This window comes from Callithrix jacchus, chromosome 10 (genome assembly GCF_049354715.1).
Source record: "Callithrix jacchus isolate 240 chromosome 10, calJac240_pri, whole genome shotgun sequence".
Lineage (NCBI taxonomy): Eukaryota > Metazoa > Chordata > Mammalia > Primates > Cebidae > Callithrix > Callithrix jacchus.
The window spans coordinates 2,699,501-2,726,496 of NC_133511.1; the positions used below are offsets into that span (position 1 = coordinate 2,699,501).

Below are 26,996 nucleotides of genomic sequence, written 5' to 3' on the forward strand. Positions count from 1 at the left end.
ATTTGTATATAGTGAAAGGAAGGGGCACAGTTTCCATTTTCTGCATATGGCTAGACAGTTATCCCATTTATTGAACAGGGAATTCTTTCTTCATCGCTTGTTACTATTGACTTTGTTGAAGATCAGACGGCTGTAGGTGCGTGATTTTATTTCTGGGTTCTCTAATCTGTTTCATTGGTCTGTGTCTGTTTTTGCAACAGTACACGCTGTTTTTGTTACCGTAGACATGTAGTACAGTTTGAAGTCAGGTATTGTGATGCCTCCAGCTTTGCTATTTCGCTTTAGGATTGCTTTGGCTATTTGGGCTTTTTTTGGTTTCATATAAATTTTGCAGTTGTTTTTTCTAATTCTGTGAAAAACGACATTGGTAGTTTGATAGGAATAGCATTGAATCTGTAAATTGCTTTGGATAGTATGGATAGGATTCTTCCTATCCATGAGCATCGAGTATTGTTCGTTTGTTTGTGTCACCTGTGATTTCTGTCAGCAGCGTTTTGTGATTCTTGCTGCAGAGTTTGTTTACTTTCCTGGTTAGCTGTATTTTAGGTATTTTATACCTAAACCAGCTGTCTTGTGCTGGTTCTCAAGGGGAATGTTCCAGCTTTGGCACATTCAGTATGATGTTGGCTGTGGGTTTGTCATAGACGGCTCTTACTATTTTGAGGTATGTTCCTTTAACGGGTAGTCTGTTGAGGGTTTTTACATGAAAGATGATGAATTTTGGTTTTGTATGTTGAATCTATCTTCCATCACATGAATAAAGCCTACTTGATTGTGGTGAATTAGCTTTCTGTTTGTTAGTATTTTGGATTCTAAACTAGTATTTCGTTGAAGATTTTTGCATCTATGTTCATCAGGGATATTGATCTGAAGTTTTCTTTTTCATTGTGTCTCTGCCAGGTTTTGGTATCCAACTGATACTGGCCTCATGGAATGAGTTAGGGAGGAGTCCCTCCTCAATTTTTTTGGAATGTTTTTAGTATAATTGGTACCACATCGTCTTTTTACATCTGGTAGAATTTGGCTATAAATTCATCTGGTCTAGGGCTTTTTCTGGTTTCTAGGGATTTTTTAAATTTCTAATTTAATTTCAGAATTTTTTATTGGTCTATTCAAGATTTCAACTTCTTCCTGGTTCAGTCTTGGTAGGTTGTGTGTCAATGATGCCTGTGGGCATAATTGCAGGTGAGATGGGTCTTTTCATAGCAAACATTTGGGTCTTGCTGCTTTTTTTGTTTTTTGAGATGGAGTTTTGCTGTTGTTACCGAGAGTGGAGTGCAATGGTGCGATCTCAGCTCACCGCAACCTCCGCCTCCTGCGTTCAGGCAATTCTCCTGCCTCAGCCTCCTGAGTAGCTGGGATTACAGGCACGCGCCACCATGCCCAGCTAGTTTTTTGTATTTTTACTAGAGACGGGGTTTCACCATGTTGACCAGGATGGTCTCGATCTCTTGACCTCATGATCCCCCTCCTCGGCCTCCCAAAGTGCTGGTGTTACAGGTGTGAGCCACCGTGCCCGGCCGGGTCTTGCTGCTTTATCCAGCTTGCCTGTCTGTGCCTTCTGAGTGGAATGTTTACACCTGTACATTCACACTTACCGAAATTGTAAATATGTTTACACCATTCATTGACCTTTACATATAAGGTCAATATCGATATGTAAGGATTTAATCCTGTCATTGTGTTGTTAGCTGGTTGTTATGTAGACGTGTTGAACAGTTGCTTTACAGTGTCAGTGGGCAATGTACCTGAGTGTGTTTTTGTGGTGGCAGGCATAAGTCCTTCATTTCCATGTGTAGCATCCTCTTTAGGATCTCCTATAAGACAAGTCTGGTGGTGATAAATTCCCTTGGCATTTGCCTGCCCGAAAAGGACTTTATTTCTCCTTCTTATGAAGTTTGGTTTGGCTGGACAGGAAATTCTTGGTTGGAATTTCTTTTCTTTTCTTTTTTAAAGACATTGTCTTGCTCTGTTGCTCAGGCTGAAGTGTAGTGCTAAGATCTCTGCTCACTGTAGCCTCAACATTCTGGACTCAAGTGATCCTCCCACCTCAGCATCCTGAGTAGCTGGGACTACAGGTACAAGCCACCACACTTAGCTAATTTTCTATTTTTTGTAGAGATGTGGGTCTCACCTAGTGGCCCAGGCTGGTCCCTAATTTCTGGGCTCAAGTGTTCCTCCTGCCTTGGCCTCCCAAGGTGTTGGGATTACAGGCATGAGCTACCACACACAACCTAGAGATTTTTTCCTTAAGGATGCTGAATATAGGGCACTAATCTATTCTGGCTCATAAGGTCTCTGCTGAAAGGCCTGCCATTAGCATGTCAGGGTTCCCTTTGTACCTGACTTGCCCTTTCTTCCTAGTTGCCGTTAAGATTTTTTCTTTCATGTTGGCCTTGGAGAATCTGATGACTATGTGTCTTGGGAATGGTTGTTCATTGTCTAGTATATCTTGGAGGGGTTCTATGAATTTTTAAAATTTGCATGTTAAAGTCTCTGGCAAGGTTGGTGAAATTTTTTGTGGACAACATCCTCAAATACGTTTTCCAAGCTGCTTCCTCTCTCTCCAACTCTTTCAGAAATGCCAATGAGTTGTTTGTTTGGTCTCTTTACATAATCCCATATTTCTCAGAAGTTTTGTTCATGTTTAAATTAAAAATTTTTGTCTGCCTGAGTTGGTTTGAAGAAGCAGTCGTTAAGCTCTGAGATTCTTCTATTCTGTTATTAATACTTTTGATTTCATTATGAAATTCCTGTAGTGAAAATTTTATTTCTAGAAGCTTCATTTGATGCTTTGTTAAAATTGATATGCAATCTTTCACTCTTGGATTGTTTTGCTGGTTTTCTTAGATGGAATTTCAATCTTCTGTGTCTTTTTGAGCTTCCTTGCTATCCAGATTCTGAATTTTACATCTGCCATTGTAGCCACTTCAGTTTGTTAAGAACTATTGCTGGGAGCTAGTGTGATTGTTTGAAGGTAAGAAGACACCCTGACTTTTAGAGTTGCCAGAATTCTTGTACCGGTTCTTTTTCATCTGGGTGGGCTGATGTTCCTTTCATCTTTGAAGTCATTATCCTTTGGCCGGGGCTTTTTGCTTTTATATTTTTTGATGCCCTGAAAAGTTTGACTTGATATAAGTTGGGTGTAGTTGATTCACTTCATTTCCGGATGCTTTCAGGCTGCATGTTCCATCTCTGAGGTGCTGGGACTGGGGCTGCAGTTTTGCTTTCTTGCCCCCCAATGTCAAGCACCTGCTATGCTTGAGAGGCCAAGGCGTTTCTGATCTGCTGGAGGCAATACTCCAATGGGGGCCACCAGTAAAGCACTACAGCAGTGTGGCAGGGGCCATGGAAGAGTGCACTACAGTGGAAGGATAGATTGCAGGTGAGTGAGCACCAACAGGGTGGTGGGCAGCCATAGGTGAGTGCACATCAACAGGGTGTTGGGGCTGGGGGTGTGTGCACAGTGGTGTGGCAGCTGTGCAGGTGTCTTTATGATGATTTGTTTCCCTTCAGGTTTATACCAGTAGTGGGATTGCTGGATTGAATGGTAGTTTTATTTTTAGTTCTCTGAAAAACTTCTATACTGTTTTCCATAAATGTTGTAGTAACTGACATTCTCACAGTGTATAAGTGTTCTATTTTCTTCACATCTGTATTAGTCTGTTTTCATGCTGCTCATAAAGATATACCCATGATTGGGCAATTTACAAAAGAAAGAGGTTTAATTGGACTTACAGTTCTACATGGGTGGGGAAGCCTCACAATTATGGCAGAGGGCAAGGAGGAGCAAGTCATGTCCTACATGGATGGCAGCAAGCAACGAGAGCTTGTACAGGAAAATTCCCCCTTAGAACCATAAGATCTCATGAGATCTACTCACTATCATGAGAACAGCATGAGAAAGACCTGCCCCAGGATTCAGTTACCTCCCACCAGGTCCCTCCCACAACATGTGGGAATTCAAGATGAGATCTGCATGGGACACAACCAAACCATATCTACATCTTGCCAACATCTGTTATTTTTTGGCTTTTTAAAAATTGTCTTTTTGACTGGTGTATAATGGCACCTCACTGCAGTTTTAATTTGTATTTCTCTAATGATTAGTGATGTTGAGCAATTTTTCATATGTTTGTTGGCTGGTTGTGTTTTCTTTTGAATAATGTCTGTTTATGTCCTTTGCCATTTTTTAATAAGGTTGTTTTCTTTTTGTTATTTGAATTTCCTGTAGATTCTGAATGTTTGCCCTTTGTTGGATGCATAGTTTGCAGATATTTTTTTCCCAGTCTGCACCTCGTCTGTTTACTCCATTGATTAGTTTTTTTGTTGTTGTTGTTTTTTGCCATGCAGAAGCTTTTTAGTTTAAGTTTTATTTGTCTATTTTTCTTTTTGTTGCATTTGCTTCTGGGGACTTGAACATAAATTATTTGCCTGGACCAACATCCAGGAGAGTTTTTTAGGGGCATCTTCTAGGATTTCAATAGCTCCAGATCTTCCTTTTGGGTCTTTAATCCATCTTGAGTTAATTTTTCTATTTGGTGAGAGATATGGGTCCAGTTTCATTTTTCTGCATGTGGCTATGCCATTTCCCCAGCACCATATATTGACTAGGATGAGTATGTAACTTTTGAGTTTCGCTGTTGCCAGGCTAGAGTCCAGTGGCCCGATGTCAGCTCACTGCAAACTCCGCCTCCCGGATTCAAGTGATTCTCCTGCCTCAGCCTCCTGAGTAGCTGGGATTACAGGCACGCGCCGCCATGCCCAGCTAATTTTTTGCATTTTTAGTAGAGACGGGGTTTCACCATGTTGACCAGGATGGTTTCTCGATCTCTTGACCTCGTGATCCACCCGCCTCGGCCTCCCAAAGTGCTGGGATTACAGGTGTGAGCCACCGCGCCCGGCCCGAGTGATTGATCTTGACTCTGATACCAGATTGGCTACTGGGTCCACATCTCTGAGTTGTAGAGGTCCCTCCTCCCAGAGCTCACTGGGGGATTTGGGGACAAAGAGCCCCACCTGGCTTTCCCTACCTGGCCCGTGTTGGGGAAAGCCAGACAAAGAACTTTAAATTTGAAACCGCTCTGGTCCCCAGATGGAGGTGTGGAGCCTGGAAATTCTTGCCTTTGAAACCACAACCCTTGCAGACCCAGGAAGAGAAGTTTTTTTTTTTTAAACACAGTCCCTCAGGACTACAGGCATGCATCACCACACCCAGCTAAGTTTTTGTATTTTTAGTAGAGATGGGGTTTCACCATGTTTGCCAGGATGGTCTCAATCTCTTGACCTTGTGATCTGCCTGCCTCAGCTTCCCAAAGGGCTATAATTACAGGCACGAGCCACTGTGCCTAGCCAAGTATGTAACTTTTAATTTTTTTCCTTAGTGTAAGTGAGATCTTTGAGATTTACCATAGTTGTTGAGTGTACCAACCACTCATACCTTTTAATTGCTGCATACTGCTCCATGGTATGGGTGTACACAGCTTGTTTAATTCTTCACCTGTTAAGAGACATACTGGTTGTTTCCAGTTTCTGACTTATTTAAAAGCTGCTATGAGCAATCATTTACTCGTTTTTGCATGAATGTAAGTTTCATTCCTCTGGTATAAATGCCCAAAAATACAATGGCTGGACTGTACATTTCATTAAGAGGAAATACTGCTGAACTATTTTCCCATATGTACTATTTTAGATTCCTACCAGCCGTTTCTGAGACATCAGTTTCTTCCTATGCTTATCGGCATTTGGTATTGTCACTATTTTTGTTTTAGCCGTTCTAATAGGTGTGTACTGATATGTTATTGTGGTCTTAATTTGCATTTTTCTAATGGCTATGTCAATTATCCTCCCCTGTGCTTATTTGTTATCAGTATAACCTCCTCTGCGAAGTGTCTTTTCATGTCTTTAGCTCGTTTTCTCATTGGATTTCTTAAATTTGAGTTTTCAGAGTTCTGTATACATGCTAGATATGAAGCCTTTACCAGATATGTGGTCTGCAAATGTTTTTCCTAGTCTGTAGTTCGTCTTAGCTTCTTAACAGGGTCTAATATGAAGCAAAAGTTGTTAATTTAAAAAAAAAAGATCTTGGAGGTTTTTAATATCAATAATGTAGAACTATGTCACTCTTTTAAATGATTGCCTTGTATTCAGTTGTATGGATGTATAATCATTTAATCAGTTCATAAATAAAGGGCTGATTTATTTAAAGTACTTTATTTGTATTTAATAACTTACAATTAAAAACAATGCTGCAATGACTAAATGTGGCTATTCAACTCTGTATATGTGTGCAAATATGTCCTTAGGATACATTCCTGAAAGTGGCATTGACTGGGTTAAACTGTGAGAGGAGAGAGAAAGAAAGCAACTCGGCAGATAGTTAGGGCAAGAGTCCTCCCCAAAATTCCCTTATAACAAAAAGCAGCCTAAGAGGCCGTTTCTGTTTTAGGGAAGAGCAGCCTGAGTGATCAAGCCGCAAAGGCAGATAAGGAAGGCAAGTTCTAACCCAGAAAGGGGCCTCCTGTGTGACTACCTACCGTGGACCCCAGTGAGCACGGTCCTTTCCCTTCTTGGAAATACTCAGACAAGGAGGCTTGCACAGGGGGAGGGCCTGACATACCTACAGTGGGCCCCAGTGAGCACAGTCCTTTCCCTTCTTGGAAAAACTCAGACAAGGAGGCTTGCACAGGGCGAGGGCCTGCAGCAGCACGGATAAGAAGAGCTACCCTGGATCAGGCACTTCCAAGTTGGAGGGTTCTGTCCCCTGCCTTCTTTACACATGCGCAGTAGGAAGAGATAAGCAACATGGCATTAACAGTCTAAGGAGCCCCCGTGCACTAGAAAGGGAGGGGTGGGGACTGTCAGAAATTCGGCACCTTATGTAAATAAAGCACCCCTCCCCACCAGCTTGTCTGCGTTTCACTGCGAAAAGGCAACCCATCTTTCTGGGACCCCTTTCTGCTCCAGAGATCTTTCTTCCTTTCGCTCATTAAACTTGTGCTCTAACCTCAGCTTTGGAGCGTCCACATCCTTGATTTCCTCCTCTGTGAGACCAAGAACCGTGGGGGACACCTCAGACAACGAGGCTGGCTTCAAAATGGGGTACCTATTTTAATTAGCGATCGACTACTTTCCCACAGTTTACATCTGCACTAGCAGGACAGGAGAATGCCTCTTACCCTACATTCTCCAGCATTACATGTTAGGACATTTAAAAAACAAACAACTTCGAAATCTGAGAGGTTAAAAAAAAATCTCAAGGTTTTCAATCTTATTCCTTTGACTATGAGTAGAGTTAAGCATAGATTCCTACGTAAGCCCCTCCTTCCACTGCTCATGTTCCTGTCATTTCCACTACTATTTGTTCCTGTCATTTGACTATTGTTTTTATTGACTCATTGATCATTTCCTGTCATTTGACTCCTGTCATTTCCACTACTATTTGTTCCTGTCATTTGACTCTTGTTTTTATTGACTCATTGATCATTTCCTGTCATTTGACTCCTGTCATTTCCACTACTATTTGTTCTTGTCATTTGACTCTTGTTTTTATTGACTCATTGATCATTTTCTTGGTGACATTCTAAGAGCTTTCAATGCTCCGCACCCTGGTCAGTCCGTAGGTACCTGGCAGCCAAGCGTCATTTCACCGAGTGCCACGGTGGTGGCCTGCAGGCTGGAAGTGGCCGGGCACTGCCTGCTCCTCGGCCTGCTTTTCCTTCTGCTGACCAGGGACCCTGTCACGAGCTGGAACAACCCTGTGGGAAGGTAAGACTGACTTAGATACTGTATACAAATTTGGAAAAACTGTGGTGAGCTGCGAGGTCTATGAGTCCTCTGAACACAGTATATACTAAGAGGTTCCTGTGGCTGGGATAATTTAGATTATATGGAACTTGGCCTGAGGAAATTGGAGTCTGGGAAGCACCGTGGCTTTACCTCTTTCTTCTATTATTATCAGAGGTTCTCCAGGGATTCCTGTAGCACGGATGGATTGATTACTCCTGTGCTTCTCCTCACTATCACCTTTGTAGTCTATTAACTGTTCCTTAGCAATGGGCAATATTCTCCTCCACTGTATTCTGAGTGTCCTCCATTTCCCCAGGATCACAAAAGATTCACCGACTCAGCTGTACCTCCTCCCCCAGGCTTTGAGTCTGAGTTCACAGAATTGCAGAATACCGGCCATGGTACAACTTCTGATTTTGGCAGTGCTTTTGCAAGATGACAAGGATATGAAAATTCAGAAGCAGGGATCTGGCCTGGCTTGGTAACTGGTGGAATATCAGGATATTTGTTTGGCAATAGCACTCTTCTCAGACTCTTGGTGCTACCCACCATAACCCCCATCCTCTCTGTCCTGTAGAAGAGTCCTGCTTCCTCGCCTCTCTGTAGAGGCTCAGGCAGCTACTCGGTGTGTTCAGGCTCAGCCACGAAAACCAGAACTGCACCACCATATGGTGGTACCAGAAGACAATAAATTAGAAAGTTGAAGTCAAACATCGGGTACCAAAATTTTGGATTTTTCACCATTTTCTTTTTAGAAAAAGGGCTACCTGTTATTAGTTGGGGAAATGGTGGTGTTTTGTCCTGTATAGCTTTTTTTATTCCATTATCTGAGGCTAAGAGTTGATATATGACAAAATACTTATGTGTTGTATGTTAGTATAACATGCAGATGTATATTGCAGTTTTTGAAAGTGATCATTCCTGTGGAATGCTAAGCATATATTGTTTAATGTCTAAAATTTGTGAAGCTGAGAATTAAGAATGAAGGCATTGTATTGACAGAAACTAAGTACAGAAAATTTCAGTCTTAGGTGGTTGTAGCTAATGAGTTATACCTCATAGAGACAATAATATTCTAATTGGTATCACTATTAAATATATTTGGTGTTTGCTGTCCTTCAAACATTTAAATCAAGCTTTGGGCTACTAATTGTGCTAATTCGTGAGTTCTGATCACTTTTGAGCTCTGAAGCTTTGAATCCTTCAGTGGTGGTGATGGTTTTCTGATGAATAAATATTACTGTCTCTAGGAAAAATGTAGAAAATAAGCATCTAGAAGGTTGTTGTGAACGCTGACAAAAATGCTCAAAACCTCTAGAGTTCTTCAGTTCATAAGAGGAAAAGCTCAAATTTTTCAACAAAGGTCTTTTAATAACAAAAGCATGTAGTTTTCTGTGGAATCTCAAATATTGTTGTAACGGTCTGTTTCAATCTTACATTAAAAAGAAAAAACTAAAAACAAAACAACAAAAAAGAGCTTTCATTGTTAAAGAATAAGACCATCCCTGTCCATAAGCACTTTTTTTCCTGAGTAATATTGTTTATAGTATTTTCTTTTTTTACTTTTTTATTTTAAATTAATTTTTAAAATTTCAATAGTTTTTTTCAGGGAGCAGGTGGTGTTTGGTTACATGAACAACTTCTTTAGTGGCGATTTCTGAGATTTTGGTGCACCTTTCACCTGAGCAGTGTATATGTACCCAATGTGTAGTCTTTTATCCCTCACCTCCCCCTGCCCCCCTTGCCCCAGAGTCCCCAGAGTCCACTGTATCATTCTCATGCCTTTGTGCCTTCAAAGCTCAGCTCTCATGTATGAATGAGAACATGTGAGGTATGGTTTTCCGTTCCTGAGTTACTTCACTTAGAATAATAGTCTCCAGTTCCATCCAGGCTGCCGTGAATGCCATTATTTCATTCTTTTATGGCTGAGTAATATTACATAGTGTATATATACCACATTTTCTTTATCCACTCATCAGTTGATGGGCAGTTGGGCTGGTTTCACATTTTTGCAGTTGAAATTGTGCTGCTATAAATGTGCATGTGTAAGTACCTTTCTCATATAATGACTTTGTATTCTCTCTGGAGAGATGCCCAGGAGTGGGATGGCTGGATCAAATGGCAGATCTACTTTTAGTTCTTTAAAAAATCTTAACACTGTATTCCATAATGGTTGTACTACTTTTCATTACCATCAACAGGGTAAAAGTGTTCCCTTTTCACCAATCTATAACACTATCTACTATGTTTTGATGTTTTTATTTTGGCCATTCTTAAGGAGTAAGGTAGTATCTCATTGTGGTTTTGATTTGTATTTCCCTGCTAATTAATGATGTTGAGCATTTTTCTGTATGCCAGTTAGCCATCTGTATATCTTCTTTGGAGAATTGTCTATTCATGTCCTTAGCTCACTTTCTGATGGGAATGTTTGTTTTTTTTCTTGATGATTTGTGTTTGTTGTAGGTTCTGGATATTCATCGTTTGTTGGACGCACAGACTGTGAAGATTTTTTTCCCACTCTGTGAGTTGTCTGTGTACACTGGTGACTGTTCCTTTTGCTCTCCAGAAACTTCTTAGTTTAATGAAATCCCATCTACTTATCTTTGTTTTTGTTTCATTTGCTTTTCAGTTCTTGGTCATGAAGTCTGCCTAAGCCAATGTTTAGAATGATTTTTCTGATGTTGTCTTCCAGAATTTTTATGATTTCAGGTCCAGAATTTTTATGATTTCAGGTCTTAGGTTTCAATCTTTGATCTATCTTGAGTTAATTTTTATATAAGATGAGGGAAGAGGATCCAGTTTTATTCTCTTACATATGGCTTGCCAATTATCCCAGCACGATTTGTTGAATAGGGTGTCATTTCCTCACTTGATGTTTTTATTTGTTTTGTCAAGTATCAGTTGGCTCTAAGTATTTGGGTTTTATTTCTGAGTTCTCTATTCTTTTCCACTGGTCTATGTTCCTGTCTTTATACCAGTACCATTCTGTTTCAGTGACTACGGCCTTATAGTATAGTTTGAAGTTGGATGATGCCTTCGGATTTTTTTTTTCTTAGTGTTGCTTTGGCTATGTGGGCTCTTTTTTGGTCCCAGATGAATTTTAGGATTGTTTTTCTAGTTCTGTGAAGAGTAATGGTGGAATTTTGATGTGAATTGCATTGAATTTATAGATTGCTTTTGGTGGCATGGTCATTTTCACAATATTGATTCTATCTGTCATGAGCATGGGATGGCCATTTGGATTTGATTCTCAGCTTACACACCGCCAGTGTAGAGCAGAGCTACTGATTTGTGTACATTAATTTTGTATCCTGAAATTTTGCTGAATTCACTTACTAGTTCCACGAACTCTTTGGAGATGAGTCTTTAGGATTTTCCAGGTATATGATCATATCATCATCAACCACTGACAGTTTGACTTTCTCTTTACTGTTTTAGTTGCCCATTATTTCTTTCTCTTGTCTAGTTGCTCTGGCTAGGACTTCCAGTACTATGTAGAATGGAAATGGTGATTGTGGGCATCCTTGTTGATATGGTTTTGTTGTGTCCCCATCCAAATTGCATCTTGAATTGTAGCTCACATAATTTGCACATGTTGTGGGAGAGACCCAGTAGAGGATAGTTGAATCATGGGGGCAATTTCCCCTATACTGTTCTCTTGGTCGTGAATGAGTCTCACAAGATCTGATGGTTTCATGTGGGGTTTCCGCTTTCTCTTGACTCTCATTCTGTCTTGCCTGCTGCCATGTAAGACATACCTTCCACCAAGATTGTGAGGCCTCTCAAGCCACATGAAACTGTAAGACCATTAAACCTTTTTTTCTTTGAAAATTACCCAGTCTTGGATATGTCTTTATCAGCAGTATGAAAATGGACTAGGACAGTATATTGGTATTGGAGAGTGGGGTGCTGTTGTAAAAATACCCCAAAATGTGGAAGTGGCTTTGGAACTGGGTAACAAGCAGAAGTTGGAACAGTTTGGAGGGCTCAGGAGAAGGCAGGAAAATGTGGGAAAGTTTGGAACTTCCTAGAGACTTGTTGAATGGCTTTGACCAAAATGCTGATAATGATATAGCTGATGAAATCCAAGCTGAGGTGGCTTCATATGGAGATGAGGAACTTGTTAAGTAAAGGTGACTCTTGCTATGTTTTAACAAAGAGACTGGTAACATTTTGCCCCAACCTAGATATTTGCAGAACTTTGAACTTAAGAGAGATGATTTAGGGTATCTGGTGGAAGAAATTTCTAAGCAGCAAAGTGTTCAAGAGGTGACCTGGGTGCTACTAAAAGCATTCAGTTTTAAAAGTAAAACAGAACATAAGAATTCAGAAAATTTGCAGGCCGACAAAGAAATAGAAAAGAAAAACCCATTTTCTGAGAAGAAATTCAAGCTGGCTGCAGAATTTCATAAGTAATGAGGGGCCAAATGTTAATTACCAAAACAATGGGGAAAATGTCTCCAGGGCATGTCAGAGATCTTTGTGGCAGCTCCTCTCATCACAGGCCTGGAGACGTAGGAGGAGAAAATGGTTTTGTGGGCAGGGCCCACCTGTTGTGTGCAGCCTAGGGACTTGGTTTTCTGAATCCCAGTGGCTCTAAGGATGTCTCAAAGGGGCCAAGGTACAACTCAGGTTGTGGCTTCAGAGGGTGCAAACCCCAAGCCTTGGTAGTTTCCATGTGGTGTATAGCCTGTGGGTGCACAGAAGTCAAGAATTGAGGTTTAAGAACCTTTGCCTAGATTTTAGAGGATGTATGAAAACATCTGAATGTCCAGGCAGGAGTTTGCTTCAGGGGTGGAATCCTCATGGATAACCTCTGCTAGGGCAGTGTGGAAGGGAAATGTGGATTGTGAATCCCCACACAGAGTCCCCATTGGGGTACTGCCTAGTGAAGTTGTGAGAAGGCTGCCACCATCATCCAGACCCCAGAATGGTAGATACACTAACAGCTTGCACCGTGCACCTGGAAAGCCACAAACACTCAACACCAGCCTGTGAAAACAGCCAAGAATGGGACTATGCTCTGCAAAGCCAGAGAGGCAGAGCTGCACAAGGCCATGGGAGCCCACCTTTTGCATTAGTGTGACCTGGGTGTGAGACATGGAGTCAAAGAAGATCATTTTGGAGGTTTAAGATTTGACACTCACTGGATTTCAGACTTGTATGGGGCCTGTAGCCCCTTTGTTTTGGCCGTTTTCTTCCATTTGGAATGGTCATATTTACCTAATTACAGCCATTGGGTAATTAGCTGTTCCAATTCTAGGTAACCAATTTGCTTTTGCTTTTACAAGCTCATAGGCAGAAGGGAGTTGCCTTGTTTCAGATAAGACTTTGGACTGTGGACTCTTGAGTTAATGCTGACACAAGTTAAGACTTTGGGGGACTGTTGCAAAGGCATGATTGGTTTTGAAATGTGAGGACATGAGATTTGGGAGGGGCCAGGGATTGAATAATATGGTTTGGCTGTGTCTTGAATTGTAGCTCCCATATTTCCCACATGTTGTTGGGGATAGTTAAATAATTGAATAATGGGAGCTGTTTCTCCCATACTGTTTTTGTTGTAGTGAGTAAATCTCATGAGATCTGATGCTTTTATAAGGGGTTTCCACTTTTGTTTGGCTATCATTCTCTCTTGTAAATGAGAGAAGGCTGCCAGGTAAAATATGGCTTCCACCATGGTTGTGAGGCCTCCCCAGCTATGTGGAACTAGGGGTCCATTAAACTTCTTTTTCTTTATAAATTACCCAGTCTCAGGTATGTCTTTATCAGTAGTGTGAAAACAGATTTGTATGTGAAATACACTTGTCTTGTTCCAGTTCAAATAATATTTTATTTTTCATCTAGATTTCATTGTTGATCCAAGGATCATTCAGGTGCAGATTATTTAATTTCCATGTATTTACATGGTTTTGAGGATTCCTTTTGGGATTGATTTCCAATTTTATTCCACAGTGGCCTGAGAGAGTACTTGATACAATTTTAATTTTCCTAAATTTACTGAGACTTGTTTTGTGGTCTATCTGATGGTCTATCTTGGGGAACGTTACATTTTGCCGATACATAGAACGTATATTCTGCAGTAGTTGATGAGGATGTTCTGTAAATATCTGTTGAGTCCATTTGTGGTAGGATATAGTAAGTCCATTGTTTTATTGCCGACTTTCTGTCCGTATGGGCTGTCTGGTGCTGTCAGTGGAGTATTGACATCCCCTACTATTATTGTGCTTTTGTCTATCTCATTTCTTAGGTCTAGTAGTAATTGTTTCATAAATTTGGGAGCGCCAGCGTTATATATGTTTAGGATTGTGTCAGTTTCCTGTTACACTAGTTCTTTTATCACTATATAATGTCTCTCTTGGTCTTTTTAAACAGCTATTGCTTTAAAGTTTTTTTGTCTGATATCTGCATAGCTACTCCTGCTCACTTTTGGTATTCATGTTCATGGAATAACTTTTTTCACCCTTTTACCTTAAGTTTATGTGAGTCCTTATGTGTTAGTTGAGTCTCCTGAAGACAGCAGGAATTTGGTTGGTGAATTATTATCCATTCTACCATTCGGTATTTTTAAGTGCAGAATTTAGGTCATTTATAGTCAATGTTAGTATTTTTGTTGTTGCTGTTCATTGTGCTATTGTTATACAGATCCTGTGAAATTTATGCCTTAAGGAGGTTCAATTTTGATGTATTTCAAAATTTGAGTTCATTTTAACAGTTTTTGTAGTGCTGGCTTGGTAGTGGTAAATTCTCTCAGCATTTGTTTGTCTGGAAAAAACTATGTATTTCATTTATAAAGCTTATTTTCACTGGATACAAAATTTCTGGGTATTAATTGTTTCACTCAAGGAGGCTAACAATAGGACCCCAATCCCTTCTAGCTTGTAGGGTTTCTGCTGAGAAATCTGCTATTAATCTGATAGTTCTTCCTGTATAGGTTACCTGATGCTTTTGCCTCACAGCTCTTAAGATTCTTTCCTTTGTCTTGACTTTAAATAACCTGATGACTATGTGCCTAGCAATGATCTTTTTGTGAGGAATTTCCCAGGTGTTCTTTGAGCTTCTTGTATTTGGATGTCTGGATCTCTAGCAAGACTGGGGACATTTTCCTTGATTACACCCTCAAATATGTTTTCCAAATTAGATTTCTCTTCTTCCTTGGGAACACCAATTATTCTTAGGTTTGGACATTTACCATAGTTCCAAATTTCTTAGAGGCTTTGCTCATTTTTAAAAATTCTTTTCAATATGTCTTTGATGGATTGGGTTAATTCAAACGCCTTGTCTTTGAGCTCTGAAGTTCTTTCTTTGGCTTGTTAGATTCTATTGCTGAGACTTTCTAATACATCTTACATTTCTCTAAGCTTGTCCTTGATTTCCAGAAGTTGTGATTGTTTTGTTTTTTTTAAATTTATGCTATCTATTTCACTGAAGATTTTTTCTTTCATTTCCTTTGTTTTTGATTTCCTTAAGTGAAACTTCACTTTTCTCTGGTGCCTCCTAGTTCAGCTTAATAATCGACCTTCTGAATTCTTTCTCTGGCAATTCAGAGATTTCATCTTGGTTTGGATCCATTTCTGCTGAGCTGGTGTGATCTTTTGTGAGTGTTAAAGCAACTTGCTTTGTCATATTACCAGAATTGTTTTTCTGGTTCATCCTCATTTGGGTAGACTATGTCAGATGAAAGATCTGGGACTCAAGGGCTGCTGTTCAGATTCTTTTGTCCCACAGGGTGCTGCCTTGATACGGTGTTCTTTCCCTTCCCCAGGAATGAGGCTCCTTGACAGCTGAACTGCAGTGACTCTGGTGTCCTGGGTCTAGCCACCCAGCAGAGCTCCTGGACTCTGGGCTGGTGCTGTGGAGTGTCTGTAAAGAGTCCTGTGTTATGAACGGTCTTTAGGCCTTTCGGCCCTGGATACCAACACCTGCTCCAGTGGAGGTAGGAGGGGATTGAAGTGGACTCTCTGAGGGTCCTTCATTCTGTTTTTCTTTAGTGTGCTGGTTTCGTGTTGGTTGGCCTCCAGCCAGGAGGTGGCACTTTCAAGAGTGCATCAGCTGCAGTACTATGGAGGATACAAACTTGCCCTGGGTATGCCTGGTTAAGTATTCAGCTTTCTCAGGAGGTGGGCACAGCCCTAGAGCTCCCAAAAGATTATGTCTTTTGTCTTCATCTACCAGGGAAGGTAGAGAAAGACCAATAGGTGGGGGCGGAGTTAGATGTGTCTGAGCTTAGACTCCCCTCGTGGGGGGGTCTGCTGTAGGGGTGGGGTGTGATTCCTAGGCAATGGAGTTATGTTCCCAAAGAGATTATGGCTGCATCTGCTGAGTCACAGGGAAGTGGGGGAGAGCTGGCAGTCACAGACCTCACCCCACTCCCATGTAGCTGGCAATCCTGATGACCAGTCTCACTCCCACCAAGCCCCCGCAATAGCACTGAGTCTATTTCCAGGCAGCCGGTGACCAGGGCTGAGAACTTGCCCCAGACCACCAGCCTCCGCTGAAAAAGCAAGCCGACTCACAGTTTTATGGCACCTCAGGGAGCCTGCAGCGGTGATCCAGTCCCTTAAAAGTGTCTGTGGATTCTCTCAGCTTTCTTAGTACGTTCCTGGTGTAGTTCTTGGAGCAAAAGTTCACGATATGAGTCTCCACACGCTCCTCTGTCTGAGCAAGTGGGAGCTGCAAGTAGGCCTGCCTTCTATCTGCCATCTCGTCATTTAATTCTTATAGGATTTTCTGACACGTAGAAATTTAAATTTTTATTTGGTCAAATTTGTCTATTTTACCATTATGATTCCTGCGTTTGTGACTTATGTAGAAAGAAGAAAATGTTACATTAAAGTCTCCTGTGTTTTCTCTTGCCACTTTAAGAGTTGTAATCTAAAACACCAGTTTGGGTGGAATAGATCATTTTTACTCAAGGTGTTTGAGAACCTCAGCATGGGCTCACCTGGGAGCTTTTTAGAAATGCAGAAGCTTAGGTCCCACTCAAGGCCATTTTGAATCAGAATCTGCATTTTACTGAGATTTCCAGTGATTCATAGGTACATGAATACTAGAAAAATTCGGAGTGGGTTGCGTAGGTTAGTGTTTTTTCTTTTATTACACAGTAGTCAGACCCTATAGGATTGATGGAAGAGTGCCGTTTCAGCTCGAGTTTTCACTGTGTGGTACACAGAGAATTTTAAATCATGCTAAAGATTCAAAGATTTCAATTCAGAAAATTATGAAGACTATACTCGGTTTTCTGGGTCCACTCAGCTAAGGATTAATTTTATGAGCGATTAAGAGAGAGCTAATGTAGATCTGTGTTTAAAAGGAAGCGGTTACAGAATGTCTGGTTCTGTGATCTCGTTGTATTCCTTTCTGGTCTCTCTGACCAAGCCTGGTGTTTTTGTCTAACAACCCGGTGGAGATTTGTGGAACCTGACTTGCTGCTGTCAAGCTCTAGAAATGTTTGTTTTTTTTTTTTAAACTTCCTTGATAGAATCATTCTCTTTTGTGACTGCCCTCTCCAAGCTAAGCCCAGGTAGAATCGTCAGTTGGCTTGTTACTCTCACTTCTCTGGCCTTTTCATACAGTGGAGTTATATTTACTTTGTCCTCTCCTCCTTTCACTCAGAGCCCAAAGATGAAAACAGAGAAGTAAGTAATGGCAGCTTTCCTTGGGCAAGAATAATAAATAAGGAATTATCTCATCAGCAGGTACTTCCCATTCCCCTGACCAGCTACATAGTCATGTCAGTATTTTGATTAGAGACCAGCCTGACCAACATTGTGAAACTCATCTCTTTAAAAAATGCAAAAATTAGCTGGGCGTGGTGGCACGTGCCTGTAATCCCAGAGACTCAGGTGGCTGAGGCAGGAGAATCTCTTGAACCTGGGAGGCAGAGGTTGCAGTGAGCCAAGATCATACCACTGCAAACCAGCCTGAGTGACAGCGAGACGGTGTCAAAAAAAAAAAAGAGAAAGAAAAGAAAGAAAGATGCTATTTCTGTCCTTAGACGATTCTTGTGAGTAAATTCTCTTTCAAGTAATTTGCCAAATTGATAATAAAAGTCCATATGCTTCAAACAGATTCCCAAAGCCTCAGATGCCAGGTGGGTGTTGGTCTTTTCTGGGAAAGATATTTCGCAACTGGCTGTAACCTCTCATTTCAGTATTCCAAAGCCTTGGCCCAGCCAAGGGAGGTGCCTGTTTTCTTTAGAAACTGAGTGACTGGTTTCGAGGAAACCCGAGTGAATGTGAGGTTGGCCTCTGTTTGATAAACATGTGACATGCACATGGGGACTGTTGAAGAGATGAGAATGTATGAGTCATAGCTGGTGGCTTTAACCAAATCCTGAAGTTAAATTTAGAGAATCAGACCCAAGAACACTGAAAGGATTAAGGGCTCTCCACCTGAATTCCTTGGTCTTGCCCTCTAGGCTCTCAAGTCTTCACCCTTGTAGCCACAGTGGTGTTAGAAGGAGAAAAAAGCTGGGGTACGGATGAGGCAGGGGTAGTGTGAACTATAATGGTTTTCAAAATGGGCAGCATCAATATAACCTGGGACCTTGTTAGAAATGCAGATTCTCAAGCCTGCTCAAAACCAACTGAATCAGAAAATCTAGGGGTGGGTCCCAAGACCTCCAGGTAATTTTGATGCATGCTAACGTACGTGAACCAGCATTTTAGAAAGTTCATGCTACTTAAAGTCTTTGAAGCAACACCCCCAGAACTTGTTAGCAATGCAGAATCTCAGGCCCCACCCTTCTGATATTCAGGTGTAATTGATCTAGGGTGGAGCAAATTTTAAAAACCTCCCATGTGATTCTAACTTTGCATCCAGAATCGAGAACTGCTACTCTAAGGAAGAAATTGTTAAATGCATTTTAGGTTTTCCAGGAGAAAAGGTGGTCCCTTCTACATAGAAATTAAAAGATATGAATGATTTTTCTTTGTAGATTCACTGGAGTTCCAGTATAACAGCTCAGTTTTCACATCTTCCTCCAAAGAAGGGTAAGTTTCAGTTTTAGCAGAAGAAAGCTGGGAGGAATCAAGCCAGTATTGCAGCATCAGCATCAGTTATATTAGGCTGTTCTTGCATTGCTACAAAGATACGTGAGACCGGGTACTTTTTACAAAGAAAAGAGGTTTAATTGGCTCATGGTTCTGCAGCCTTTAAAAGAAGCATAGTGCTGTCATCTGGTCAGTTTCTAGGGAGGCCTCAGGAAGCTTACAAGAATGGCAGAAGGGGAAGGGGGAGCAGGGACGTCACACGGGCAGAGCAGGAGCAAGAGAGGGAGTGGGAGGAGGGTGGCCAGGGGGTGCCACACACTTTTAAACTACCAGATCTTGCACTAACTCACTCTCATGAAGACAACACCAAGCTGTGAGGATCTGCCCCCATGATCCAAACACCTCCGACTGGACCCCACCTCAAGCATTGGGAATTACAATTCAACATGAGATTTGGGTGGGGACAAATATCCAAACTGTATCATCAGTCAGTGATCTTTTCAATTCCTTCAGGGAAATGCCACAAAGAGCTAAGAAGAAGTTACTACCAGTGTGATGAGAAAGCCACGGAGCACTGAAATATGGAATAAGAAAAGGAGGGCCCAGCAGTCCAAATTCAACCCAGCCCTGGGTCAACAACCTGCCATCAGGGTTCTGCCTAAAAGATAGGACCAGGTTAGCCAGTAAGGGAAACGCCCAGCCTGGGGGAGCAGAAGGCAGTTTCTCCAGGTGAGCTTCAGAACTGGCCCAGCCAGCTGTGTGCCCAGTCAGCAATGAGCTGCAGCTTCCACAGGACACTGAAAGGAAACTGTCCTGGGAATTCAGGCTGATCGTACTGACTGTGTATATGTGATATCCTGAGGAAGCTGCAGCTCTATGATTGTGTGAACACCTGTTCCCATCAAGACCGGCTTCCAGTGTCCTATATTCTTTGGAGTGACTAGCTGTTACATCTTTGTTAAATTTTAGATTTACTCAATGTTCTTCTTCTTTGGATTGTGTAAGACAGTAAGTTGGATTTTAATATTCTCCAAAGCACCACTGGTACCTTAGGCCTCTGTCTCATGGAATAAATTCAGGGAATATGAAAGCTTGAGCAAGATCATGGAAGAATGACCGTGATATTTTTTATTTCAATCTCACATACATTCTTTTAGTCCTTGTTGGTATCAGATACTTTACTGAATATCAAGATGCCAAAGGCTTGCTCCCATCATTTAAGAAGGGAGTCATAAGGATTAAAATGAATGATCTTCAACAATAAAAATATAAGTTGAAAAGGCAAAAACTGTCATGTGTTAAAGAATATAGGACCAGTCAACAGGGTGTCTAAATATGAATTGCATCTTTTTCCTCAGCTAGTTGTATAGTTTAGTGTTCTTCTCTATAAATGAGTAAAATGAACTTATCACTTCACTTTGAAGGATTATCTTGAGAACCAAATAGATCATGGATGTGAAAACAGCAAGATAGGAGCTTTATTATTTTTATTTTCATTTTTTGAGATGGAGCCTCGCTGTGTCACCTAGGCTGGATTACAGTGGTGCAGTCTTGGCTCACTGTAGCCTCTGCCTCCTGGGTTCAAGCGATTCTCATGCCTCAGCCTCCTGAGTAGCTGGGACTGTGGGCATGTGCCACCATACCAGGCTAGGTTCTGTATTTTTATTAGAAATGGGATTTTGTCATGTGGGCCAGGCTGGTCTTGAACTTCTGGCCTCAAGTGATCCGCCTGCCTCGGCTTCCCAAAGTTCTGGGATTACAGGCATGAGCCACTGCACCCAGCCAGTGAAATAGAAACTTTAAATTGTCACTCTTGGCATTCTTTGCATATGTTACTCTATGCAAAATAACTTGCAAGCCAACATTTTTAGCCTTTTTTATTACTGTGAAATAAGGGAAGTCCAGGCCAACAGGATGGAGAGTTTGTACGTAGCTGAGTCCCCCAGAGCGTCTTTGACCATGACATTCTGTGGGACTGTCTTCATGAACTGATGCGGGCACCACGAAGTCCCGGAGAACCTGTGTTACCACCAGTTGTCATTTGGTGTGTGGTTGGATTGCTTAATGGGGAATAAACTGTGTTCCTTCTGTTTTTCTTTATTGAGAAAATAAACCACAGCAATCGTGAAATTAGAACTTTGGTAAAACATGTTGCAGAAGAACCAGGAAACACATTGCAATTGAGCCTGCTGGGTGCAAGTTTGGGGGTGAACAGCAGAATCAAGTTCTTATAGGTAAGAAGGCAAACGTGTAGAAGGGGTTTTTGTTCTGCTTAATTTTGAGTGCTGGTGGTGAGTACGGGGCATGACAGAGTACCAGAACATTTACATTCCATGAGATGAAAATAAAGAAATGTAAGACAGAATTTGAATTATAATATTTATCACGTAACTTTGGGCAAGAAAAATAATCTGTAAGCATCATTTCTCCATTTGTTAAATGGCAACAATGCCCACCCTCCTCCACAGGATATCCATGAGCGTAAATGAGATAACATAAAGTAACTATAGCATGTTGTGTTTAGTGAGTAGTTATTATAGTGATGATTACAGAACTAGCTTGGAGGTCAAGTGTCTTTCATAGTAAAGACAAGGACTTAATCAACAAACTCGTTTTTTCACTTGAGCGTCACAGCAGAGGCATGCCACTCTGAAATGTATTGTTCTTGTCACCAGGGATGAAGTCTGCAAAGCAGGATGTTTCCCTGATTCCATTGCAATGACTGAGGTGGAAATGGTCATGTGAGTTTTTGAAAGAAATATTTTCTCTAATATAAAATGTTTGAATTGATTATTTTTGTTTCTTAAAACAAGTTCTATTCTTAGAGAAAAGAAAAAAATGTCAGTAATGTTTATAATACCCATTAAAATAAAGTCTCAGTAGCTCACAAGGCCCCCAAGAAACTCAGCTCAAAGACCATTTAGCAGAAGGTAAGGCAGCATTCTCCTACATTGTAGACAACAGATCTTTTTCAAGATGGCAAGAAAAAAATTTTCTCATTTTGTAAATATTTCTACATTAACAAAAAATGTATGTCCTTTTTGTATATTTACTAAATACAGCTATGGCCTTCATTAATGTCATGAATGATTTCATATACTTTTGAATGTTCTACTTTGTTTATTTTGAGACAGGGTCTTGCTCTATCACCCAGGCTTGAGTACAATGGCACCATCTTGGCTCACTGCAACCTCCACCTTCCAGGTTCAAGCCATTCTCATGCCTCAGCCTCCCAAGTAGCTAGGATTACAGGCGCCTGCCACCACCCCCAGCTATTTTTTGTATTTTTAGTAGAAATGGGGTTTTACCATGTTGGCCAGGCTGGTCTTGAACTCCTGGCCTCATGTGACCCACCCACCTTGGCCTCCCAAAGTGCTGGGATTATAGTTGTGAGCCACTGTGCCTGGCCTGTACTTATTCGAAATATGAAAAGTTAAGGGCTAGTTCCTTTCCACCTCTCCATCCCTTATCCTGCAAGACATGCCCATGCTCTGGTTTGGAAAATCCACTAGAAGGATTAAGAGTCCTGGTAAGTCGCGCAGAGTGAAATAGTAGGCTCAGTGACACACAGCGTTAGAGAGTGGAAGCCCAGCAGGAAGAATGTGCCCATAGGCATAAATAGAATTGCTTTGGAGATTAAGAAGATATACAACAAAATTGATCTTTAATCTGTTAATTAATGACTGGGGATCAGTTCTCAATTTTCTCTGGTATCTATCTGGGTCACCACCTAAATGACCCAATACAATCCTGTGTCTACATAATGGCAACTTCCAAATTTATATTGCTATGATTAGACTCTTTTCTGTACTTTAGACTGATCTATGCAACTGCCTACTGGATATCTCAAATTCCTCCTCAAAGTTGTTCCTTCCCCATCCTTTATCACTGCAGTGAACAGACACTCCATTCTTCTACTTGTTCAGAAAAAAAAAGTTGGGTTATATCTGACTCTTGATATCACCTCACATGTCCAATCTGTTAGTAATTTTCATTCCTATCTTCAAAATGTAACCTCAGACTATTTCTTACTTGCTACCACCATCATCTGCTGTCTGGATTGTTACAGCAGCCTCCTAACAGACTCCGGTTCCTGTTTTTTTGCTCCTATGGTTTACTGTCCTCAGAGCAGGCAGAGTGATTTGTCTGAAATAACAAGTCAAATAATGTTGTTCTGCTTAAATCTTTCTAGAACTGGGCACAGTGGCTCACACTTATAATCCCAACATTTTTAGAGGCCAAGGTGGGACGATTGCTTGAGACCAGCCTAGGCAACATAACAAGACTACATCTTTACTAAAAATAAAACAAATTAGCTGGGAATGGTGGTGCATGCCTGTGTCCCCAGCTACTCAGGAGGCTGAGGCAGGAGGATTGCTTGAGTCCAGGAGGCGAGGCTGCAGTGAGCTGACATGGTGCCACTACACTCCAGCCTGAGTGACAAAGCAACACCCTTTCCAAAAAAAGAAAAAAATCCAACTTTCTAGAATCCGAAGTTTCTGTAGTGGCCTCTAAAGTCTTACATGTCTTACACGATCTGTCTCCCTGACGCTTCCCCAACTTCATGTCCATCCAGCTCACTGCACCCCTGCCTGAATTTCTCCCCAGCCTCAGAAGCTCTTTACTATTCCTCAACTATGCTCACACGCTCCCACCTCTCAGGGCCTTTGCACTTGCTGTCATGTCTCCAGAGCACTCTTTTCCCCAAATAAGGTTTGGTTGCTCACTGTCTTCAGATTTAGATCTCAAGTCTTCGCCAGGAGCTCTAGTGTGTAATCTATTCCAGATCACCCCACATTTGTCTCTCTTTCCCTATCCCTTAACCAAGAGTATCAGTCAAGCGTCAATCAGGAAAACAGAAATCATTCTTGGCAGTTGAAACAGGGAGCATTTAATGCAGAAAATTTGCATCTGTGATGGAAGAAGCTGAAAAGCTGTTGGAAACGGGTTTATAACATCAGGAAGAATCCACACAGAGATAATGGACCACTCAGCAAGGGTAGTTTACTTTCTGCAGAAAGGATACAACTCGCTGGCTGTCTTGCCACAAGAGCACACCTGAACAAAGGAGACAGGGACATTTATAACTTTCATAACTTGACGCAATCGCCCTACTGCTGTGTCCAGTTTCCACTGGTCAGAATGGGACCTCACATTCTATGCTTGACCCAACTGGCTAAAAACTTGGAAATTTCCTGAATGGATAAGGGGGAAAGCAGACAAGGAAGAAGACAAGGAAGAAGAGGAAGCTAGGCAGGAGAAGGTCAGGAGGGTTTCCAAATAAGAAATGGCATGCACCAGGGTTTGGAGCTTGCCCAGTTCAGTTCAGACATGTCAGAGCGAGCCAAGGTAGCTGATTTAAGACACAGCTGATTTAGAGAATATATATATATATATACACACAAATGGGTATATGTCTATTATAATAGCAGATAATGGCCATAGAGCAAGAGATTATAACTCCTTATAATGTGGCCTAAGATACTTTGAAGCAGAACTTTCCTCTCTCTCACAAAAGCCAAACAGGACAAACACTGAGGTAATCCAGAAATTAGAGCCAGTACGGAGCCACTGACCCCTTCCCCTAGGAAGGAGGGGTGAAGGCATTCATATCACCTGGCCACAGTGGTTGTGGTGGAAGCTGCAGCACTGAAGAGATGCAACCCCACTGAGATGCTGCCAAGAGAGGGAGAGCTACGTTTGGCATTTCCCTTCCTCCTGCCCTGGTGCCTCCCTCCTCCTGTCCTCCTGTCTCCCTTCAGCCTCCCTCTGGATGAAAAAACTGATGCTGAGGCCTGCACTCTACCTGCAGGGGGCAGCACCCCTCACCCCTTTCCCAGCCCTGTAAGGGCAAGGAATGAATCTGAGACAAACAGGCCCAGCACTGGCACAGTCTGCTTGATTTTTTTTCAGAGCATTTATCTCCCTTGACATATTTACAATTTTTTGTTTATTTTGGTCTCTCTACCTTGACTAGAATGTAAGAACCACAAAGGCTTGGGCTCTGCTGTTTTGTTCACTATGTCCATGGTCCCTATAACAGTGCCTAACACGTAGTAGGTGATTAATAGATAGTCTTTGGATAAACAGATATGCGTCAACAGCGAGTCTGACTTATAGCAGACACTGAATAAATACCTATTGAATGAATGAGACTAACAATTTACTACAGAAGCAATTCTTACTTTTGAAATTATTACAGGATGGCCATCTTAAATCCATCTGGAGAGATTTTTTTTTAACCCATTCAAAATTCTGAGCTCACATTCATTTGAAGAACTTTATAATTCATGATGCATTTTTATATGTGAATTCTTTGAAATCCTATGATCTTATTTTCTGAGGGGTTTTAGACTCAGCTGTTCTTCATATTATTTTTATAGATTTGTCCAGCTGAAACACTTTCTACTCTATTCTTTTTGTTTCTAAGTTCCTAAAAATAGTTCAGAAAATCCAAAATTCTGAACACAGTTCATCCAAAAAAATGAAAAAATCAAGCAACCTTGAAAATGCACACTTTCACTATTTATTACTAATTGAACGTTATAATCCAGAAAAACTGAGCAAAAATAATTTATTAAATCTCGAGATTAAAACCAAATGTGGCTTTATGATTATATTAGACCATTTTTACACTGCTATAAAGATACTACCCAAGAATGGGTAATTTATAAACACAGAAGTTTTAATTGGCTCGCAGTTCTGCATGGCTGGGGAGATCTCAGGAAACTTACAATCATGGCAGAAGGGAAAGCAGACACCACCTTTACAAGGTGGCAGGAGAGAAGGAGAGCAGGGAAAACCACCACTTAAAAACCATCAGATCTCGTTAGAACTCATTTACTATCATGAGAGTAGCATGGGGAAAACTACCTCCATGATTCAGTCACGTCCCACTAGGTCCCTCTGGTGACACGTGGGCATTACAATTCTGATTACAATTCGAGATGAGATTTGGCTGGGGACACAGACACACCGTATTGGCCAATTAAGTGATAAATACTATAAAAATTATAAATACTGGTCAAACAGAAACATTTCTCTGTTTCAGAAACTTTTCACTTTAAGAAAAACTTAAATTGTTTATTATCTTATTCACATTTTCTTGGTCTCTCCTAGAGATCAAATTAGAAGTGATTGGTATCAGTAAAGCTGGATTTTGATTCTCCCTATGACTTCGGATAGATTTCTGGATGGTGAGTGAATAGACTTAAAATGTAAGAAAGTGCCTGTCTCCAGCTTCTGGCTGGAGGCCACACTTCCCAGCCTGTCAGAATAGCCACCCTGAAAACCGCAATCCATTATGAGAAATAAAGCTCTCTTTTTTAAATTAAAAAGAAAAAAGAATTAAAATGTAGAAGTTGGTGACCAATTTAAGTATGTTAAAGGTATGTTTTGGCTACGGAGCTTCCTCTTTGAGATTCTCTATATTTAAACACAAACAAAGCACTAAATTTCAACCTATAAATATGTCATGTGTTTCAAATAACTTCAAGAACAACAACAACAAAATCTAATTATTTTCTGGGAAAAATGATTCATTTCAGGTGAGTTTCTTAGGAAAGTCCACCCATGATACACAATAGGAAGGCTGTAATGAGTTTCTCTCGGTCTTCAGGCAAGAAGAAATTCAAATACATTCTTGCTGTGTGAATTCATTTCTTTTCCACCTCAGCTGTTCAGATCTCCAAAGTGAATGTCTATTGCCAGCACTGTCTTGTTCATGCTTGGTTTTAAAGCTGTTTCTTTCTTTTGAGACCTAATCTCAGGCCCTTGAGAAAACCAGAAAGGGACAAGGCAAGTGTCAATTACGTGTGTTGTTCCAGCTAATCTGTTTCTGTAAGTGTATGATATAGGACAGAAAGAGTTGGCCCAAAATTTATTCCAAATTTGAGAACCTCTGAGCTCAACTTCTGGTTTTTTCAGTTGCTTTTACTTTAGAATAAATTGCTTAACATATCTAATTATAATAATATGGCTTACATTCCCCACACATTTACTGCCATGTGTGACCAGTTGCCAATAGGCTATGAGCTTGGATCTGTTAGCATCCTCATGTAACAAATGGAGAAACTGTGGCACAGAGAGGGAACTTGCACCAGGCTCCATAGTGAGTAAGTAGAGGAAGTGCTCAATGAGCCTGATTGATAAGCTGCTTTTCCAAGGGATTGGAGGCTGTAAGGACATGTTTAAAGGAGATAATGAAGCAAGTTTACA

At 41.1% G+C, this 26,996-nt stretch overlaps 1 protein-coding gene, 1 long non-coding RNA gene and 1 pseudogene across 2 annotated transcripts in view; all 3 read left to right on the forward strand.

Annotated features, from left to right (window-relative positions):
• Positions 1-19,508, forward strand: part of LOC128928033 (uncharacterized) — a 230,242-nt gene extending 210,734 nt beyond the window's left edge. The window contains exons 3-4 of the mRNA XM_078339351.1: positions 18,725-18,779; positions 19,293-19,508. The gene's annotated coding sequence lies outside the window, so the exon portion shown is untranslated. The remainder of the gene's footprint in view (positions 1-18,724; positions 18,780-19,292) is intronic.
• LOC144576515 (store-operated calcium entry-associated regulatory factor pseudogene) lies at positions 7,787-8,592 on the forward strand (annotated as a pseudogene).
• Positions 19,509-20,882: 1,374 nt separating the features above from the next.
• Positions 20,883-26,996, forward strand: part of LOC103795993 (uncharacterized) — a 59,098-nt gene continuing 52,984 nt past the window's right edge. The window contains exons 1-2 of the long non-coding RNA XR_013522965.1: positions 20,883-21,013; positions 21,455-21,520. This is a non-coding gene — a long non-coding RNA (uncharacterized LOC103795993). The remainder of the gene's footprint in view (positions 21,014-21,454; positions 21,521-26,996) is intronic.